Below are 21,170 nucleotides of genomic sequence, written 5' to 3' on the forward strand. Positions count from 1 at the left end.
ATGAGAGACACAGAGACCATTCCAGATGAGATACTGGGACTGTTCTAGATGAGAGACACAGAGACCATTCCAGATGAGATACTGGGACTGTTCTAGATGAGAGACACAGGGACCATTCCAGATGAGATACTGGAACTATTCTAGATGAGAGACACAGGGACCATTCCAGATGAGAGATACTGAAGAGACAAACACATGGTCCTCAACAGGACGCTGGATTTCAAATACAAACAGACAAATCCAAAGTCGTGCAGACAGTTTTGAGATAGCGAGAGAAGGTTGAATAATTGTGTGTGTGGCCTTCTGATGGGAGAGATATTGAGGTTTTGGGTGTGATGGTGTGGGCCATGTAGCTGCCAGTTGCTAGAAAGCGAGATGTGCTATTGGGCAAACCACACACCCAGGTGTGAACATTAGCAGAGGAGAGAGGTGGCCCACAGCAAACACTAGCAACAAGGGATTAAGGTAAGGGATGTGCTGGTATTCACTGCACGATTTGCTCAAAGTGTTTCTGAGTAAAAAGTCAGGTGAGGTTATTATGATTGCTCTTTTCACAAAATACACATGCTATCTTACATCAAGTACATTATTCTATCCTAGAATTGTGACGTGATTTAAGCGTCGGTGCCATCTGTATTAGCCCCATGTTTTAAAGGCCATATGCCGCAGCCTGGTGTCTACAGGGCTGCGATTGGGACCAGCCAAACAGCCCCGGGTTCGTTCCTGAGTGAGGGAGTGTGGATGAGGGAAGGCTAGCTATAGACATTAAAGGAAAGACAGAGACATAGGATCATTTCAGGAGGACAGGATCAGTTAATACTGAATGTGCCCAGTTTATTCATGCATCATCTTAAGTAACCAACCAATAGCAGTGGGGAAAATGGTAGAAGACTTCTATTATCATGTATAAAGGGCAGATAGCAATTACTTCCCTTAATCCTAAAGACATTCTGTAGCTGCATGTATTATTCCAATATCAGGTGCTCCATAGCTCCCAGGATGAGTGAAACTCGCCTGGGCCTAGGTCTATTCTTATTTAGATAGGAGCCATTCACCACCAAAGCCAGGACATCCTGCAGCCATTAGCTGATATCTTAAAGACAATAGGAGTCAGGCTCTCTGAACTAATGGCAAGATGGAATAGATTTCCAATATACGGGCCCCGACATTTATGTAAGTAAATCTATTAATAGATCATATATTTTTATTGCTATAAACTGTGAACAATCCTTATAATCGAGCCTTATCCTTCACTTGTGGTCATTTCTTATGTTGGACTCAATATGGCAGAGGTAAATTTTTAAGAATTGGCATCTCCTGGGATGAATTCTTAACCTTTCAGAATGACAAGACTCTGAGCTTGTCAGCCAGATGCTAGATTTTCAGCATGATGGGGAGAACCTCTGTGGCTTTCTTCAGAGGCTGGAGTAGGGAGAGCTTGAGCACCCCAAAAGTTAAAACGTTCTGCTTGAAGCTGTAGAGGAAGCTTGTGGATGGAAGTTTCTGTCCCACCCAGTCCCACAGACCCTTAGTCCCAAATAAATAATACACAGAGGCTTATATTAATTTTAAACTGTTTGACCTATTGCTCAAGCTTATTATTGACTAGTTCTTATGACTTAAATTCACCCATAATTCTTATCTATGTTCAGTCACATGGCTTGGTACATTTTCTCAGTGAGGCATTCTCATTTTGCTTCCTCTATACCTGGCTGGCAACTCACTGACCAGGTGCCTCATAAGAATCAGCTAGCTCTGGGGTCAGCAAAAAATAAGGTAGAAAGAGACAAAAAAAAAGACATCTGATGCTAACTTCTAGCACACACACACACACACACACACACACACACACACACACACACACCACACGTGCGCGCGTGCATACACACACACATGCACAAAAACAAGATTTAAGTGAATTTTTCTCCTCTGGCAATACTTGCTTATTGCTATACTTTCTCCACAGCCCGAAAGCAAGCTTTGGAGTCTGGCAGGTGCATCTAACCTGTGGTCTATGGGCTATATGCATCCCAGGATGACTGTTTGCTGTCTGGCTGCTTGATCTGCCTCCCCTGCCCCCCCCCCCCGTGAGAACCAGGGAAATTAGTTCTGTTTTAACACATGGCAACTGAAGCTATGCCTCAGTATATTTGTGAAGAAAGGGTAGGGACGTAGGGACAGTGTAACTTACCTTGAACTCTGTGTGTGCTGGCAGAGCCGGGACTGTATCATCATGAGACTATTATCTGCACTAGACACTCATCGGTGGGCTGTGCTCTGCTCTGGAAAGTTCTTTAAAAGTGAGAGTCTTCTCTTTTGAATTACAGAATTAATGAGGATTCCTTGCAGAAGATTATGACAGTGCAGACACTGAACGAGGAATATTTTCTACAACCCTAGTGTCTGGTGTATCCGTCTACACATATACTAAAATATTTTATCAGACTGGAACCATGATGTAAATGCCACAAGGTAATCTGTTGTTTTCTACACAGCATATCTTGACCATTTTTTTTTTCCAGGTCAACCAATGAAATAACCTGTTCCTATGTGCCTGTCATCAAGAGTCGGCCCTTACCGTTTGATGGAGATTTAGATTCCCCATGTGGCTTCTCCACCATGTCCTACTGATGCTTAACATATCCCCAGTTATGTTCTTAGAGTAAACACAGACCGTGGAACTGTGGGGAATGTCCGGGGAAAAGATGCTAACTGAAGAGCTTGCTCTCTCTCTGTCTCTCTCCCTCCCTCCCTCCATCCCTCCTCTCTCTCTTTTCAAGTGTTCTGAACAAAGAGAAAGTTTGGAGACTGGGAGCTACGGATTAACGTGATTTGGGACATAAGGATATTTGGGGATTGGTTGATCTTGAGTGGTGTGGGCGTGGCTAGTAGAGCATGGCTGTTGCTGATTGGTTGCAAGAGCATGAAACAGTCTCTGATGGGCAGACTGTCAGAATTAAAGCTATTTATGGTTGGGTGGTACTGACATTTAAATTTCCCTGCAGTTGACCCTAAGGTGGGGTCACAGATTTTGTTAGTATGGTTGAAGAGCCATCTAAAGAAAGCAATTTTAGGGCCAGTCAGACGGTTCAAGGTGCTTTACCCAAAGGCATCTGCTGTCAAGCCTGATGATCCACACAATGGAGAGAGAGAGAGCTCCACGATCTGCATGGTGGAGGAGAGAATCCATCTCGGGAAAACTATCCTGTGACCTCCACACCTGTGTGCATGTGCATACAAAGGTTAAATAGATAAATAAAAAGAAATCAAAGTTACCCCTCCCCTGAAAAGAAAACTATTTTACTCATGTGTAAAATAACCAACTTGTCAAAACACTGCTTTGATATTTGAAGCAATACATGTATAGACTAAAATGTCCCTGGAAACGGGTAATGTTGGGACAGCTTGAAACTTTGTCAGAGGAAGAGAAGTTTGAGACACAGTGATGAACTGCCTCAAGAGGAGTGACAAGGACAATCAGGATCAGTGGCTTCAAAGCCAGGCCCTGAAAAGGGCCCAGTGGGTTTTGTGAGTGTCAGCAGAGAGGCTTTGCCATTCCCAAGGCATTTATCACACAACTTAGTTAGGGGCTGGGGGCTAGATGCAGAGAACTGTGGGTCAGTCCCAGCTAGGTGACTGGATGTGTGACATGAGTCCAGAGCAGCTTGGCCTTCTCAGTCTGAACCTTTTCTCTTACAAGTGGGGAAATTAACAGTATGGAAATGCCATGGGATCTACTCTCAGAAGCCGAATAGGAATTCTAAAGATTGAGTGCTCTCCCCTTGCCCATCTCTCTTTCTGTGTATTTGTATGTATGACACGTGTATATGATATCTACACATGTGAACGTGGGTCTGCATGTGCCACAACATGCAGTGGAAATCAAAGAACAATGTTGGGTGTCGGTCCTTGCCTTGCACCTGGTGGGAGATAGGGTCTCATTGTTTGCCTCTGCATTATGACAGGCAAGCTGGCCCACAGGCTTCCTCTGTCTCTACCTCCCATCTTACTGTTGGAGCACTGGGGTTGCTGGTGTATGGCACCACATCCAGCTTTACGTGGGTTCTGGGGATCTGAACCCAGGTCCTCTTGCCTGCATACAGCAAGTGTTTTATCCACTGAGCCATCTCCTCAGCCCTATTCTTGCTCACTTATAAACTCAGTAATGATTCCTGAGAAATGCTGTGCATAGCATTGACAGTTGGCTGCTGTGTCAGGAAGAGCCAAGTCAAAATTGGCTCCATGCAGTGTTACTCAGCTGATAGAAATAATAACAACATCATAAAATTTACAGGCAAATGAGTGAGGTAATCCAGACCCAGAAAGACAAACATGGTATGCACTCACTTATAAGTGGATATTAACTGTAAAGTAAAGGATAATCATGTTACAATCCACAGACCCAGAGTGTAACAAGAGGTTCTTTTTGTCTTGCCCCAGCTGGTCCCACCGCCCTTAAGACCCAAATAAACTATATTATTTATAATAATGCTATATTAATTATAAAACTGTTGGCCGGCGGCTTGGGCTTCTTATTGGCAAGCTCTGTCTTAATTATTAACCCATTTCTATTAATCTAAGTATTTCCACATAGTCTTATCTTACTGGAGAAGGTCCAGACCTCTAACTCCTTTGGTGGCTCACATGGTGACTCTGTCTACCTTTCCCAGAATTATCCTTATCTCCTAGCCCTGCCTAGACTTCCTGCTTGGTTAATCAATCAGTGTTTTATTCATTAACCAATAAGAGAAACAAATACACAGAAGGACATCACCCATCACCCAGAGAAGCTAAGTAATAAGGAGGGCTGAAGGGAGGACACTAGGGAAGGATCTCCTTGGGAAAGGGATATACAATAGATTATGTGCCCATGTGTCCTGGAAACTGGTGGGATGAGAACAGAAGGGATTAGGTGCAGGGTGGAGGGAGAGAGTACTGGGGGGCATTCCAGGGACAAGGTACAAACCCAATGCAATGGAAACTCATGGGAATCCACAAGGGTGACCCTAGCAAAGACTCCTAGTAACAGGGGATACAGAACCTGAACCTGCCATGTAACCAGATGGGTGTCTAGCACAGTCATCATCAGAGAGGCTTCATCCAGCAACTGATATGAGCAGATGGGAAGACCCATAGCAAATCATTAGGCAGAGCTCGAGGAATCTTGTAGAAGAGAGCAAGGAAGGATTGTAGGAGCCAGAGGGGTCAAAATACCACAAGAAAATGACCCAATGAAATCAGCTAACCAGGGCCCATGGGGGCTCACAGAGACTGAATGGACAATCAGGGAGCCTGATTGGGCCTGACCTTCGTCCTCTGCATATGCTATGGTTGTGTAGCTTGGGTTTCCTGTGGGACTCCTAACAGTGGGAGTGGGGGATGTCTCTTATTCTTTTGCATGCTTTTGGGACCCTTTTCCTCCAAATGGGTTGCCTTGTCCAGCCTTAGTGTGAGGGGAGGGGCCTGGCTTTATTATAACTTGATGTGCCATGTTTGGTTGATACCCCTGGGAGGCCTGCACGTCTCTGAAGAGAAAGAAGGAGGAATGGATCTGGGGATAGGGGATATTGGAGGGGAGCCTGGGAGGAGAGAAGGGAGGGGAAACTGACATCTGGATCTATTATATGAGAAAGGAATAAATAAATAAATAAATAAAATATGTGCTCCACGCCCTGGAGGAGGCTGAAGACAAGATGGCAGGTTTAGCAATGCTCTGAGAGGTGCAGGTGGGGAGCACTTGTAAAATAAAGTTTGGGAGGCAGGCCTATAATCCTAACCCTTGGGAGGCAGAGGCAGAAGACTGGCTTCCAGCTTGAGGCCAGCACGGTTCCAGGCCTGCCTGAACTAATAGAGGACAAGACCCTGCCTCACACAGTCAAAAGCCCAGATGAAACAAGGAAGGTGAGCAGGAGAGAAAGAAAAGAGAGGAGACGGAAGTGGGCAAAGAACACGTGTAAGGCCATACATCGTGTAAGAAAAACACACTTGCAGATAAGCAGCAACGTGAACAACGAAAAGAACAAAGGGGGAAAAGGAAGGCAGCCACAAAAATGCTTGCTTTTTTGGGTAACTTTTTCTGTTTGTTTTCCAAATCTTAGACAATGTTAATTCAACCACACGAAGCAGTTTTATTCCCTGGTCATTGCAAAGAGGATGTGGGGAGGGGATGAGGAGAGGAGAAGGGACCACTGACATTTGGGTTACATTAAATTTAAAAATAACTATTTTTCAGTACTATAGAGAAGCCCATATTTGGTGACATGAGTAGATTCTAGGGGTAAATTTAGCACACTACAATCTGCAAATAACTTTTAATCTGTTAGTTGCTTAAGCATTTCTGTCGCCAGTTAAGAATGATTCATCTCTGCATTTAAAGAAGCCATTTAGAGAAATGTCATTTCCCAGTCATTGAAATGAAGAGCATGAGAGTTTTTAGATTCACAAAAAGCCGTTTTCTGAAGGTGGTCAGATTCTAAATGTAATCTGTCTATAAAAACACAGAAATGTCAGCCCAAGCCATAAAACGGAGCCAAGAAGTCAAAGATCATTTTCAAATGAGGCTTTTAATAAACGTCTCAGCCAATGAATAACTCACTGGCTCAGTAGATAATTGATGGGGGCTGTGTTTGGGGGTGTCTGTGGTGTGTGGGAGTGTCTATGGGTTGTGTTGTCGGAGTTCATTGTGTCTACAAAACGCACAGCTCAGTTTATTCTGAACCAAATATGAGTGATCAGACCAGGAACACCGATTTGGGTTGCTCCAAACGACATGTTCCATTGGGGAAGCAGTTGCACCGATTTTCATAGCTGTAGAACAAAAGGAATTCAGAAATAAATCAAGGCACTTAACCAAGACAAATGGTTGGGGGGGGTAGGTGGGCAGGTTATGGCAAAGCTAGAAACCTGTGCTACAGGTCTCAGGGGCTGCCTGAGGACATTCTTAGTTCTGGACTGGTGGTGGCTAGTGGCCTGCTAAGTCAATACATTCCAAAGGTTTTACCTGGGGGCTGAAAAGGTGATGTTAGGTCAGATACACAAGGTGAGCAATAGATAGGTATTAATGGGACTAAAGATAGCCCAAGGTAATTCTGGCTCTAGATGTGTAACATTTCAATTCTCCACAATCATAAAATTCTACTCAGTCTATCAGCATTGTAAAATCTTCACTATACATGTGGCTGTTTACAGGGATCTTTAGCTTTCTGGTGTTGCCAAGTCTGCTAAGTTGTACTGGGTGTTCCTGCTGAGGGTAAGCACTTGAATGGAATAGCTACCAGGCTACTGTGTCCCTGTAACACTATCCCACGGCATGGCCTTGTCCGGCCACATGTAGAAGGAGTGTATTTCTCTTGGGATATTTCATTTTTGCCCTTGAACTTCTTACTAGATGTTTGATGGAACTGTGGCACATGTGCAGACAGTGACCCAGTGCTAAGAGAAAGCAGAAGGTCTCTCCACAGGATGGCATGAAGGAGAGGCCCTCCTATCTTGGTTATTTCAAAGGTCGTCATTTCCACTTTCTGCCTTAATTAAACAGCCAGCAGTGCTTTTCTCAGAAAAGTAGAACTGTAGGGGTTAGGGCTCAGTTAGTGAAGCCACTGCGGGGTGAGTGTGGGGACCTGAGTGTCATTCCCCTGCACCCATGCAAAAAGCCTGGCATAATGGGCTGCGCCTGTAATCCCACACTAGGCATAATGGACTGCCCCTGTAATCCCATACTAGGCATGACGGACTGCACCTGTAATCCCACACTAGGCATGATGGACTGCACCTGTAATCCCCACACTAGGCATGATGGACTGCACCTGTAATCCCCACACTAGGCATCATGGACTGCGCCTGTAACCCCACACTAGGCATGACGGACTGCACCTGTAACCCCACACTAGGCATGATGATGGACTGCACCTGTAACCCCACACTAGGCATGATGATGGGCTGCACCTGTAACCCCACACTAGGCATGATGATGGGCTGCACCTGTAACCCCACACTAGGCATCATGGACTGCGCCTGTAATCCCCACACTAGGGCTAGGTCCCTGAAACCTGCTGGCTTGCCAGGCTAGCTGAGCCAGGACTGAAAGTCCGAGCAGGAGAGGGGGAAGAAGGCGAGAAAAGGAGGGGAAGGATATCCTGTAAGTTTTGATACATGGTATTTTCATCATCACTCAGATCTATCTAAATGTTTTCTGATTTTCCTTTAATGCTAGTTTTACTTGAACCCACGAATCATATAGCAGTTTGTTATAAACTTGACAAAAATGTATGGTGTTATACTCATATGGTTCCTTTTTAGATTTATTTTTAATTATGAAATTTTTTATAGGTGTGGAGGGGAAGGGTTGCCCCTTGAATGCAGGAGCCATTGGAGGCCAGAAGAGGGTGTGAGACATCCTACAGTTGTGGTTACAAGCAGGTGTGAGTCAGTGGATGTGGGTGCTGGGATCTGAACTCTTACTGCTGAGCCAGCTCCCCAGCCCCTTAATATAAGCTCCCATTTCTATCTTAACGGCCCCAAATTTGAATGTGTGGATAATATGACATTAATTCTGCTTTTTATTATGATTCTCTAGGTATTGAATAAATAACAATGTTTGCAGAAATTTATATATGTTCTTGGAAAGTATTCCTCTGAATGGTAGGTTCATTGTTTTGTATCTATCCACATCAGTGATGGTCGCCAAATACTCTATGTCCCTGCTAATATTGTTTGTCTGATATTTCAATTCTTGAGAGAGGCATAATATAAAGAAGCCTCTCATTATTACTTTTTCCTTCTTGCAAACTTTCTTTGTGGTTCTAGGGCTCAAACTCATGTCCTCACACATGCTAGGGTTCTTTCTCATTGAGCTATATCCTCATGCTTATGACTTTTTGTTTTGTAAGTTTGGATATTGAAGTTATTACATGTATATACATTTACAACTCTTGTAGCTTCCCATTGAGTTGCTTTTATAATTATGTGGTTCTTTGTATTCTGGTTTGTTTGTTTGTTTGTTTGTTTTACGAAACAGGGTTTCTCTGTATTGTGTTGGCTGTCGGTCCAGCCTGGCTGCGAACTCACAGAGATCCACCTGCCTCTGCCTCCCGAGTGCTGGGATTAAAGGCGTGCACCACCACCGCCCAGTGGTTCTTTGTATTCTGAATATGCATTTTACCTTCAACTTTTATATAGGCAAAGAATTGTTTCGTTAGTACTCCTTTATTATTGTTGTTGTTAATCTATATAAATTATAAACATAAATATTCACTGTAATATTCCCAAAGAAGCATATATTGTGCTCGGATCATATCCACCCTCTCCCCCTTGCTCTTGCTTAGTATTTGTAGGAATTTCTTTTTCAGGAATTTACTTCTAGCCCCTTCCACTGTTTTTCCTGTTTCTGTTTTAAATATCACACATCATGTTTATGGATGTCTGTTTCTTGTCATTCCTTCACTGTTTCAAGTAGCTACTTTGGAAGCCAACACTTGGGAACTTTCCTTTAAAAGTTGAGCTTAGCCCTAGAATAATCGTTGGAGCTCGCTGTATACTTTTTAGCTACCTTGTTTTAATAAGGTTTATTTTTGTTGATGTGTATGTGGGGGTGTGTGTATGGTGTGTGTGTGCAGGTATCATCAGAGGCCAGAAGACAGCTGCGGGTCCCCTGGGGTTGGTGTTACAGGTAGTGGTAAGCTGCCAGGCTTGGGTCCTGGGAACCAAACTCTGGTCCTCTGGAAGAGCAACAAGAGTTGCTGAGCCACCTCTCCAGCCCCTGTATGTTTTTGTTTGTTTTATTTTATTTTTCAGGAAAGCAAAGTGGCAACCACATTTGCCTTATACACTATATTTTTCCTTCTCTGTCTTCTATTAGTTTGTTCTGTCTCTTCTAAAGCTTTCCCTCTAAATCATACTTGGTGTGCCAACTAGGTTTATGTCCTTTCTCATTAAGAAAACTCTGGGCATGTGCTGGGGGTGTATCTTTGGGAACTCTGGCTCCTTTGGTTTTGGTCTTATCATGAGCTTAGCGGGTGACTATCATCACTGAAACCAGCAAGAGATCTTCAGCAGAAAATGTGTGTTGTGTTTTATGCTTTCCCGCTTCGCGAGATATCTGACACCTTTCCTGTGCCTATTATTTGTAAGTCTACACCGCATTCTCCTGCCAGCATCTTAGTAGTTCTGGTATACCTAATACCGTAGGCAATTATTTCTGTGAACTTTAATAATTGGCTTTTGAGGAAAAAATTCTTGAAATGACTGCTTGAAAGGAGAGAAAAAAAGTTAAGACTTTACCACGTGTCTCCAAATTGCCCTCCTTAAAGGTCACACACTTCTCTACGGACATTTTCCTTCCGTCTGAGACATTCCCAGGGAACAGTCTAGCTACTCGATTCCCAAGATCACATTGAGTCATATTGTGTCCAGAACCAGGAAGTGGGTCTGGTTGGATATAGCCATGGATTCCTGCAGCACTGGGTAGATGTGGGTTGAAACCAGGGTCTCTTGGGGGTGAAGGGACCCTTTTCTATCCTCTCACTCCTGGGGCGAGCTCAGCACTCAGAATCCTCACCGGCTTAGCTTTACTGGCTCTGAGGTGTGCCAGGTGCGGCCCCTCATTCCTGAGGGTCATTGGGAGGCTGAGCTGGGACCAGGCTCCCTTAAGTGACTGCAAAATGGGTCCCTACTTTTGCCTTCTCAAAAAAGCAAGACTATGTCCAAAGCATAGCGAGGTCAGCGCTCTTCTCTCCCTTCTTGGTTTTTCTTCTGCTCCGGGAGAAAGGGGCGGTCTTGGACTGTGGTGAGGCCACCACTGCCAGGAGGCACCACAGGAATCTGCAGGGCAGGGCTAGGACCCTGTCAGGGGACTCGCAGTCCCGCCGCTATGCACAAAGCCTGCCCTTGTCCTGCTCCGTGCTCCTCTGATGCTGCCCTGAGCTCAGACCTCCCAGGGTCCTGCAGGCTGGGATCGTGGAGCCGGGTGTCCGCACCACGCCCATAAGGGGACGTGCAGCTAGCCGCGGACTCGGTGGACTCAGAGCTTTCCCTCCGAATTGGGGCCCCAGCTCGACTGGAATCTCATAAGGACAGGCTTCTAGCCTGAGGCCTGGAGCTCCTGCAGTTGGGGTCGTTGGGTAGGAAAGAGAAAAGAGAGACATTCTCTGTGTGAGTTATGGACAACTGCTACTCACAGAAGCAGTAAAGGTGGCCAGCCGAGTCACAGTCACCTTTGCAGTAGGTCAGGGATGGGCAGGGATGAACATAGGTACCCCGCCTCTCACCGGGTTTCTTACAGTAACCAGCCTGGGCAGCCCTAGGTCACACCTTGGCCAGACTCTTTGTCTGACAGGCTGTTTGTGCCTGGGGTTTGCGGGTGTTTGTTTTGGTGTGGGGTGGTGGGGGGTGTTACACTGGCAATAGCCTTACGTAGTATTCCTTCCCTCCTGTTTCTACGCATAATCCCCCACCCGACACAAGCCAAGGAGTCTTTTGCTAAAGACAGGCAGCAAGCAAGACACCCCTCTGCCTAAGTCCTCATCTTACCTGGTACCTTACTTCCACCTGCTTGGGATGCAAGCTGCATTCATCCACTCAGTTCTACTCTTAGCATCCATCTATTGAGCACCTCAGCGTCCCTTGCCTACAAATTAAACAGAACAGTTGCTCTGAGAAGGTTGGACGTGTGGCGTTTGCCATGGCACTCCTTCACGGAAAGGGACAAGGTGCTACAGAGGTCAAAAAACGGGACCCCAGGAAAGAGAGGAGCAATATGCAACATCAGGCACCCACTGCAGACCAAGAGGAAAACCAGCGCCCCACTGGAAATCAGGGCAGATCTGCTATTTCTCGCTGAGTCTTGTTATTTTTGCTCAGCGCCTTCAGGCAAGATTTCACGTTCACATCCAGGCTACAGAATCCTGAGCCACCAGGCTGATACTGTTTGCTGAGTAGGCTAGGAGTGGGTGGGGGTGGGGAAGGCAGGATCGGAGACTCTGGGGTTGGGGCTGTCTGAGTGTAAGACCACAGGCTGGATTCTCTATCCACATCTTGTTCCTTCCTACTGGCTGTGTTCCCATTTCTCTCCTGCCTACATGACTTCAATGACTCCCGTGACAACTGTGCATTTCCCTGTCTTAGCATTTGGTACCACGGCAGCCGGTAGTACTTGTGGGGTGCTCACTGGATGCTCCCTCCTGAGCTGTTCCTGTCCAGCCTTACCTGGTAGTATTGCTAATGTTTTGCAAATGAGAAAATGGAATAGCCCCTTGTTTGCTCAAGGTTGTTTATTTAGTACAAGGAAATTTGCATATTGGACTGGAATCTTTTTGTCCTGGAGCCTAAACTTTTTTTTTAACTTCTTAAAAATGGTTTTATTTTAAGTTGTTTCTGTACCTGTATGTGCCACATATGAGGAGGCCGGAGACAACTTTGAGTAATCAGTCCTCTCCTACCTTGTGGGTCCTGGAGATCTTGAACTCAGGTCCTCAGGCTTGGCAGCAGGTATCTTTATCCTCCGAGCCTTCACCACCCTACTGAACCTGAATCCTTGACTGTCATAATGCCTTTGATGGGATCGAGGGCCTGGGCACTGTGTGGTCTGTGTTAAATGGCTTTTAGAAGATGTTTCAATTTGGGATGAGATATGAAAAGCAACACTTGAGACCGGTTGGTCTGCAATCCTCAGGAGTCCCAGTCTTTCTGTTAGGCAGCCTCCCCCCATCTGAACCCTGCTCTGTCAGTCTCACCTCCACCACAATGGGCTACAAGGTGACAGCAGCTACTTGACTCCCAGGTGCCCCTGCCTGCAGAGGTCGAATGTGACCCAGGAAGAACCTGGTGTTGTGCTTGGGCATCACAAGTGTTCACACTAATTTGTCAACACTTGCTACAACTTAAGGGAATTGACTGTTACCCTGTTACCGCCTCTGCTATGATGGAGAGTCATATACAAGAAAGACGACCCAGATAATGTATTCACTGGGTTCCCCCCACAAGGTCTTGCGGACATGAATCCCCTATCCACCTGGAAGGAGCCAAAGACTACAGTGTTCTAAGCTTTTCCAAGAGCCCAGGAATTCCAACAGAGCTGGGGGAATAGAAGGCCATTTGCTGCAGGCCTTTGCTGGGTTTTACCCACTGCCTGTTAAGCCCAAAGGTCAAGTGAGGCAGTTGAGAAAGAAACCCTCCCTGTGCAGCATCTGAGGCCCCACTCAGAGGAGATAATGGACCCCTTTCAAGCAACCCTGCTTAGAGGCCGGACACTATTCCCAGAGGGATGGGCCGGTGAATGGTCATCTGTGTGCCCAGATGTACCAAGACCTGGCCTGCCGGGGGGAGACTTGGGTTCTGGTTTCTGTTTGTGAACCCAGAAGCTCTAGAGGACTTCAATAAATAAACACCTATTTATTGATCTCCTACTGTGTGCAGGGCACTGTGGGGAACACAAAGAAGCAGTGATTTGAAAAACCACCGATTAGAATTTATGCATGCAAATGCTCTTTCTCCTGGGAGAGGCTGGATACTCACAGACTCGGTGAGGCCACCACACTGGAGGACCCAACCTAGCTCCTGCTCAAAAATTTCATGATGGAAAAGGTTGCTGTTTTAAAATTCAAAAGAGCTGCTTGCTATCTGGCCCTCCCTCATTCTTTGCCAAAGATGAGGCATACGTTGTTTTGTTTTTTTCCTTATTTGGTCTTCTCTGAGACAGAGTGTCGTGTAACCCAGGCTGGTTCAGGTCTCTGTGTATCTAAGAATGACCTGATTTTCCTGCCTCCACTTCCCAAGTGTCAGCATTAGAGGCGTGTGGCACCAGACTCAATTTTTTGCAGTGCTAGGATCCAACCTGGGGCTCCTTACATGCTGAGCAAGCACTCTACCCAAGTGAGCAAAGCCACGCCCTCAGCCCACAAAGAGAATGTTCTAGAAGGCTTCCTGGTCTGCTAGAATGAGCTGCAGGTGTGTCCGTATATGATAAAATCCTTAGGATTCTGGGGAACAGAAAGGAGAGGAAATAGGGCTCATCTAGGCTTCCCTGGAAAGGGGGAAACTGACAATATTTACTAAGTCCTCTGGGTCATAGTATTCTGCTCAGCACTTTATCTGGTTAATCACCTTAATTTATCACTTCAACCCTTCAAGAAAAATACAGCAGGAACACCCTTTGTCCAAAGTTACACACAGGTGGAAACTGAAGCAGGGAGGGCTTAAGCAGATCTCCCAAGATCACACAGCAGGCAAGCAGACTCAAGCCCTGCTGCTCCAGCCCTAGTCTGTCTGTTTTAATATTGATTCTCCAGGAAGAAAGGGAGAAGGCATGAAGCTAACCAGCAAACACAGCCACGTAGCGATGAGACTGCTTTTCCTGGCTCTAGAGATAGTTTCCCAAGAGGATATGTGGGCTACAGCACTGTTTTTGGATAGACACTGTTGTTGGATGGAGTGCCTGCCTTCCCAAGGTGAAGCCTATGGAGCGTAGGAGGGACCACCTGTTGGAATCACTCGGGTTTGTAACTGGGGTTTCTGCTTCTTGCTGAGTGGCCACAGGCAGGCTCCCTAAAGCCTGGGCATTTGTTTCCTCACTTCTGAAGTGGGGTTAATTTGGCAGCACTCTAAAAAGGGGGTCTTAGTAAGGGCTGGAAGGATCAGATACTCCTGACTGAGGAGCAGATAACTCTCTGGAGGTTTGGAAGGACAAAGCCAAGGCATAGGCACAGAAGGATCTGAGGGGGTCTGAAGGTGGGCTAAAGGAAGTCCAGGAACACCCAGATAAAGAATTAACAGGTATTTATTTGGGAGGCATTCACACAATGATGGTTAAATAACCGTCGCGGTCTTCTCCTCCTGGAGACACAGCCTCTGCCCTTCAGGATGCTCCGTCCACAACCCAAGACAGAGCAAGCCAGCCCCTCCTCTTCCTCATAAGGGGTCACAGCCATATACTCTGAAGTCACAACCTAAGGTGTGGTTATCACCTCAAGTCTATTGACAGAACAAGATACCACGACAGGGGTCTCCTTCCTGCATGGTGGAGGGTGGTCTTTTCTGCATCCTCACTTGGCCAGGAGAAAGAGATTCTCCTGAGGAAGGAGTTCCACCATTGTGATCAAATTCCTTCCTGGAGACCCCACCACATCACACCACAGCACTGGAGGGTAAGCATGCCCCGAGGATTTGGGAGGCACATAAACAGTCAGTTCATGGCAAGGGCCCACGATGATAAATTACGCAATGTATCAAGCAGAGTAGCTATTCACTGGGTATTAACCTGCTTTCTCTTCTCAGAGGTGGTCATTTCCTGGTTTCTGTGGGTCGTTAGTGAGGACCAGCCAACCTGACAAAGGAGAGAGGAGGAAGCGGCTGAAGCCAAGCTTCACGTCTCTGAGCCTTGGTTTCCTCAGCAGTGTCACCCTCCCATAGAGTGACTGTGAGCATTAGATGAGCTTAGGACACCTGAAAGCACCTAGATCATTCCCTTGTAGTGGAATGGGGTTGAGTGAATTTGTTAGAATTTGATTTTTTTTTTGTCCCGCAAAAAAAGAGGAAGTTTTGGCTGGGATGGTGCCACACACCTATAATCCTGGCACTTGGGCGCCAGAGGCAGGAAGACTTGTTCAAGGTTAGCTTTAGCTACACAGCAAGTTTGGAGCTAGATGAGACAATCTCAAAAGAAAAGAAAAAAATGAACTTCCATGTTGTTCAAACTATAGAGCCTGTAAGGGCCAGTGCGTAGCAACAGTTGCCATGCAATTTGTGTGGATGTTGGCTTTCATGTTTTGAACACACTCAAAGTTCACTGAAGTGGCTAGTGTCTCTGATCCCCCCCCCATACTTGGTTTATTTCCCCTAGTAGTGCAGAAAGGCCCACAGCTTCAGGGAGTTGTAGAGGGTCTCCCCAGAGGCAGTGACTCAGGGTCTCCCTGGCTGTGGTTGAAATCTCTCATGCCTCCTTCTGCTGGAGTCTAGAATGCTCTGCTCACTGAGAGTCCAGGGCCAGGGTGGGAGGAATTTCCAGCCACTGAATAAACTGTTCTGCAGACCCACCTGACCTCTGTCTCTCCCTGGAGGCCTTTCTCAAACCTCTCTATAACTGACCTGAGCTCTGGCTGAGGAGAGATGTGGAAGCCAGAACCACATCAGCTCTCCTGGTTTCCCTAGCTCCCTGGCTCAAGGACTCTTCTGTGCATTGGATTGTTTTCCTCCCAGCTCAGGAACTCTTCTCTTCTGTCTTTTTGGATTGTTTTCTTGACTGGGGGAGGGAGAGAGTTAAGCCTGAGATCCTGAGAAAACACTGGAGACTTTCTACCTGCAGTTTTCTCTGTTCTCTGAGAATAGGTCCTGTCACAGAACATACCATCCACGAAGTCAAATGACAAGTGACACATAATGAGGAAACGCCCGCCCCTGCGTCTTGGAAACTGGGAAGAAAGGGGGCAAATGCTGAGGGAAGTCTCTGTGAACACATACGCAGTGAGTTCCAGGAAACACTATCGTCTTTGTTTTGTTTTAGAGTTTTCATCTTAACACACTAGTTTTCTACACTAGTTTTCCAGATACAAGGATCACACAAGGAATCTAGGATACATTGCTAAGTGAAAAAATTCAGATGGGACACAGTGTTGTTATCCTCTGAGTAAGAAACAAACTACAGTGTGAAAGAGTAGAATTGACATTCTTTTGGATGGTTTCACCATCTTGCTGAGTGACTAATATTTTTATTAGACCCTGCCACCTGTTCATTGAAAACTTTTGGATGAAGGTATTCTAAAAATTTCCATACCTCTAACACAAAGCATTTTTCCACTATAAAACTTTCCTAACTCTCTACCTTCATGCAGTCAGTGTCAAAATTTTCCAAAATTTAATCTCTTTTGCCATCCGTACATAATTTCTCTGGGGTACTCTTTGGATTCTTTTTTTCTTTTGGATGACTTTTCCCTTAAAATGGAGCTTAGTGTTATTTCTTTCAAAAGGTTTTGACAATTAAAGAGTTCATATATACAGGTTACTTATGTAAAGATAGGTTATTTAACATACACATGAAATCCCTGTAAGTAATAAAACACTTAATAAAATAATTAAACATTGTTATCTATAACCAACTTTTTCTCCCCTGAAAATTCTCACTAACATTTCATTAGCTTGGAATGCCCTGTCTGTCTCCTCTACCTGAGTTTTACAAGCTAGAACATTCTGGTTCAAGACTCACATGTTCCTGGAACCCCTTTCTATCCCGTCTGCTTCACAACTTCCTCCCTCCCTCCCTCACTCCCTCCCTTCCCCCCTCCCTCCCTCCCTTCCTTCCTCCCTCCCTCCCTCACTCCCCCCTCCCTCCCTCCCTCCCTCCCTCTGTCTTCCCCACCTCCCCTGCAGACATTGTCCCCACCCACCGCCTCCACCAACAACGCCAATGCCTTCAACCCCTTTTCTCCCCTCCATTGTAGTTTCCTTGCCTCCATGCCCGTCTTTTCCGCCACACCACCATCATCTCCTTCTTTGGCTTTACCTTAAGCGGTTACATCGCAACTGTCATCACTGGTTCATGGCTCCCACTCCCCTACCCCTGCCACCGGTGCTCCATTATCTTCTCTGTAACTTCCCCTACAATCATTACCATCATCTTGAATCCTGTTTCAGCTGGCTTCATCACTCATCACCTCCGTTGGTATTACTGTTGTAATTGAAGAAAAGTGGTTTGAGAGAGGGTTTAAGCAGAGAGATTTTTCTTTAGGGAAAGGGATCATAAAAAGGGGAAAGGGGAGGGGTGGGACCAGCCTCCAGGGACAAGGAGCAGCAGGAGAGAGGAGGGAGGGATGTACACAGGTGGTGCTCTTAGTGGCTGCAGCTGAGAGCATATCCTGTCAGAACCCCAAGGACAGGTCGGAACAGATGCCTGAATACTACGGATTTCTTCACTGTTTCTGTGAATACATCCACCATCCTCACTTTTATCATCATAATCTGCTTTGCTGCCTGGTTTAATCTCAGCTATCAATACCACCATTGTAACCACCACCATTAGTACCAAGATTATTATTGATATTTCCTTGTCCTTGGTCCTCAACTTCCTACTGGTCCCCATCAATATCATCAGATTTTTCTTAACCATTTCCATGTCCTTGTCTCTGTCACTGGGCCTCGAAGCCTCCTATGTGGGTATTGCCCTAAAGTGATAACCATGTTAAAAAAACAAGAGAACTGTGTGAAGAAATATTGCTTAAAGTCTAGGGACAAGGGTGTTCACAGACCTTCCTTGGTACTAGAATGGTTGGTAGTTCTTAGTACAGTAGGAGAAGACACGATATGGCTGTACCAACAGAGTGGGTGCATGGGCTCCACAGTTTCCTGCTCTGCACCTGGCTTCCCCATCATTATCAGAACTAGGGTCATGCGTGTTTGAGAAGCTCAAGTGGTGTCAGGCTGGCTTTAACGAATGGTCAGTCCATTCAGTCCTTGCTCTACCTTGTCTGTAAGGCTCTTCCAGAAGTTATGGGCTTCTCTATGATTTCACCCTCAAAGGTTCAGGCATAAATCCCAGCATCTCTGCTTCCCTTAGTCATCACTATGACTCTCCTCCAACCAATGTAACAAAACTCTCTTTGAGTCTATATTTGCCTCCCTACTGTCTCTGAAGTGGATTAGCTCCAGATGTTTGCAGTTTCCTGGGTAAAGTAATGTTTCCTGACATTTCTCTCAAACCATTCTTACCTTGAGATGTCTTCCTGTTTCCACCATCTTACAGTCCTGAATCTTCTCCATATTCCTCATGATGTCATGCTCCTGCCTTTGGAAATGAAAGAGACAAGTCTTTAACTCTACGTTCAGGGCCAGCCCCTCTATACTCTGAAAGGTACAATTATCCTTTCCTAGACACCCCCTTATGGTAGTGTAACCAACCCCCTTATCACTAGCTAGTAAAAGATAAATCTTGGCACCCGCGAACCATGTGGTCAGTTGACCATTCACACTTAGATGTGACTCATCAGGGTGAAATTTCAGTGGTTAGGGGCTTGCCATCAAAGTCTCCCAGAGACCAGGCAACTGTCTCCTTCTCTGGTTTTCCTCGCTATCCTACCTCCCATCACCACACTTCTGGCCATCTTCTACTCTTTCACCACTCTGCACTTTTGTAGGGGAGGAGGTTCTTCCACCCGTAATGTCCTCCCTCTTCTTGTGAGCCAAGCCCCAGCCCAGGCACTGGGTTCCTGGAAACACTCCCTGATACTCCCTTCAGTCTCTGACTGTAAGCATTTAATACTCTAGTGTGTGATACACCTTAGCTGTGAATTTAGACTCCCCATCATCCTGCATCACCTCCCCCAAACTCAGTCTCAACAAGAGGTTAGGACCATGGCTTCCAAATGGCTTGGGAGGGGGTTGTAGTTTTGATCTATGAACATTGTCAAAACAGGAAACCATGTGGCTAAAAGAATCAGTGCTTCTATGTGAAGAATTCTATTTTAGGATGCTTACAGGAGAGAATGTGGGGGACGTAGATGGGACATTATGTGATCTAATTGTGCTGAGGGTAATCCCCTCCACCACCACAGTGCTTACAGCAGAATTGAAGGGACTACCTATTTCTTTGCAAGGACTTCTGTGTTCCTGTGTCTGCTTGAGTGAATGTCCCAGCTTACAAATGTTTATTTTTTCTTTCCACAACAGTTTGTAGCTTCAATAGCTGAGCCCAACAGGTTTAGTTTTTAGGAGTTCACTCTTTGGAACTGTAGTCTACATCTTTCCTGGACTTTCAATAGGGATTTTAAAATAGTCTTGTGGCTTCCTGTGGACTGTTTACTTGTAAAACAGCAACACATCTTATTTTTTCCTGACGATATTTTCTATCTTCTTCCTACTAAAAATGACAGACTTTTTTGGCATTCCCTATATCATCAGGAAGTAGTATAAGTTCAGTCAGGCTGTGTGTGGTTGAGGTAGACGTTTACACAAATGCCTCATGTCACTCACTGACACCAAGCTCCATGTGTGCCCTGACCCTGTAGGAGCTTAACCACAGTGCCATGGGCCGTGACTATTGATCTAGTCTCAAACATTCCTTCCATTCTGTGTTTGAATGAGGCTGTTGCTGCTTTTAGAACAGATGTCATGGTGGGTGTGCAGTGTAAGGCACACAGCCAATGTGGGTGGGTTTGATGCTCCCCACTCAGGAGTTTCCAGAATTCCAAAAACACTGTCCTTCACTGGTACTATATGTGGGGAAAGAGCTGAGCATCACGGACAGGAATGAAATCAGGTGGAGGTCTAGCTCTGTATAAGTACAACCAGCTTCATTAGGGCCTGAGACCAATGAACTGAAGCCATAGTATTCAAAAATCTCATTGGCTCTACTCTGGTCTTTCTTTTTCCTGTCCTTTTAACACCACACGCATGCACGAGTGCGCACACACATACACACACACACCCCACCACCACCACCACAACAACACTGTTTATCACACAGAAGTTAATTCCAAAACACAGTTAGTGGGCTGTTATGCTCATACGCAAATAGAGCTAAGCATGACTCACAAGCTTAGAACTGGAAGTCCCACCTCCATTTCCAGGTTCGTTGAAAAACAGTGTCCATTCAGGTCTAACTTGCTTCTTCCAAATGTTAGCAATCTCTCGAACTGAAGCATGAAGCCCTCTGTGTAGCCCTTTTCGATGCTGGCTGGGTTGGAATCTTAGAAGATTACATTTTAATTTTATCTGGATTAAAGTGTGTCCCATACTTTGAATAAATCTGCTATTGACATTTGTGTACATACTTTTTTTAAATAACCAGTCTCCTTCCTGTTGCTTATAAACCCAATGTGATTGAACCATTTTACCCTTTCACTCATCAGAGTCAGCCATTTTAATTACAATCTTTCTGTTGGGTATGTGGTAATGTCTCATTGTACTTCAACAACATTCAACAATAATGTTGAATATTTTTTCTGTCTTAGTAGCTGTTCTGATTTATGTTCTGTTGCTGTGATAAAAGCCATAAGTAAATTAACTTGTGGAGAAAAGTGTTCATTTCATCTTACAGGTTCCGTCCATTATTGAAGGAAGTCAAGGCAGGAGCTTGAAGTAGAAACTAATACTTACTACCTCTAGTTTGTTCGGCTGCCTTTCTTACACAGCCCAGCCCCTCCTGCCTAGGACTAGAACCACTGAGTTGAACGCCCGGGGCTTCGTACATC

General features: G+C 45.6%; 1 long non-coding RNA gene across 1 annotated transcript; it reads right to left on the bottom strand.

Moving 5' to 3' along the window:
- Positions 1-14,754: 14,754 nt before the first annotated feature.
- LOC121135383 lies at positions 14,755-18,750 on the bottom strand. Its single transcript, XR_005872522.1, has 3 exons — positions 18,691-18,750; positions 17,597-17,653; positions 14,755-15,316 (listed from the first exon to the last, which is right to left on the bottom strand). It is a non-coding gene; the product is annotated as an uncharacterized LOC121135383 (long non-coding RNA).
- Positions 18,751-21,170: the final 2,420 nt, after the last annotated feature.

Source organism: Mesocricetus auratus, unplaced genomic scaffold (genome assembly GCF_017639785.1).
Source record: "Mesocricetus auratus isolate SY011 unplaced genomic scaffold, BCM_Maur_2.0 Super-Scaffold_4256, whole genome shotgun sequence".
NCBI classification, from domain to species: domain Eukaryota; kingdom Metazoa; phylum Chordata; class Mammalia; order Rodentia; family Cricetidae; genus Mesocricetus; species Mesocricetus auratus.